Source organism: Octopus bimaculoides, chromosome 14 (genome assembly GCF_046866305.1).
Source record: "Octopus bimaculoides isolate indiv1 chromosome 14, ASM4686630v1, whole genome shotgun sequence".
Lineage (NCBI taxonomy): Eukaryota > Metazoa > Mollusca > Cephalopoda > Octopoda > Octopodidae > Octopus > Octopus bimaculoides.
The window spans coordinates 4,710,858-4,711,932 of NC_142941.1; the positions used below are offsets into that span (position 1 = coordinate 4,710,858).

The 1,075-nt window shown below is 38.8% G+C and overlaps 1 non-coding gene across 1 annotated transcript; it reads right to left on the reverse strand.

Moving 5' to 3' along the window:
* Positions 1 to 385: 385 nt before the first annotated feature.
* Positions 386 to 458, reverse strand: Trnat-ugu (transfer RNA threonine (anticodon UGU)). The gene has a single exon. It is a non-coding gene; the product is annotated as a tRNA-Thr (tRNA).
* Between the last annotated feature and the right edge of the window lie 617 nt (positions 459 to 1,075).

The window sequence follows — 1,075 nt, forward strand, 5'->3', positions numbered from 1 at the left end:
TTTTGATCATAGATCTGATTGACCTGACGTTACCCAACAAAAACGTAACACTCACTACACACACACACACACACACACACACACACACACACACACACACACAGAGTCCATGCCTGCCAGCCATCGTCTTCCTGTCACCGATGATGTCTCAGAAAGAATAGCAGCGCTAGAGTGAGTGTTGCCCGTACATATGAAAATACGACGCGCTTCTTTCAGTTTCCGTATACCAAATCCACTCTCTAGACTATGGTCAACCCGGGGTTATAGTAGAAGACATTTGCTCAAGCTGCCGTGCAGTGGGACTGAACCCGTGACCACATGGTTAGGAAGCAAGCTTCTTACGACAAAACCACACCTGTTAAAAGAACGAAAAAAAAAAAGCAGCAGCCTCCAATGAGGATCGAACTCATGACCCCTGGTTTACAAGACCAGTGCTCTAACCACTGAGCTATAGAGGCAACTGACTTACGCTAGATATATAACAAGTAACAGCGACAGAAGCAGTTTCATTACCAAAAGGTAATATTTATCTTCCACTTAAAAGTCGATGTTGTGTTGGAACATAGAATACAGCGTTGTTTAGCAGGAGAGAACCTCTCATACGGACAACACGAGTTCATATGACAAGTCTTCTAACACAACATCTACGTTTTCGAGGGCCCAGGGCGGCCGGGACGAGAATCTGTTGATTCTTTTCCTCGGCTTTTAAATTGCGCTATAATTCTATTAACAGTAGCAAGAGGAATTGGAAGATTTTTGGCAATTTTTCACTGGCTAAGACCAGCCTCAGATTACCCAACAATACGACCTCTTTGAAAATTTGACAGTTTTGCTGAATTTTTTTGTGCGTGGCATGGTTACTCTTCGCAAATGTTTAATATAATGGCACTTGGAATGAAAAAGAATATTTACATTATAAATTCTACACTGTTGAAAACATATTTTAATTGACTTGAAATGGTCGTTCTGCCTTGGTTTTGACTTTTATTCTAATATAATATATATATATATATATATATATATATATATATATATATATATATATATATATATATATATATTTCAGTGATGTGAC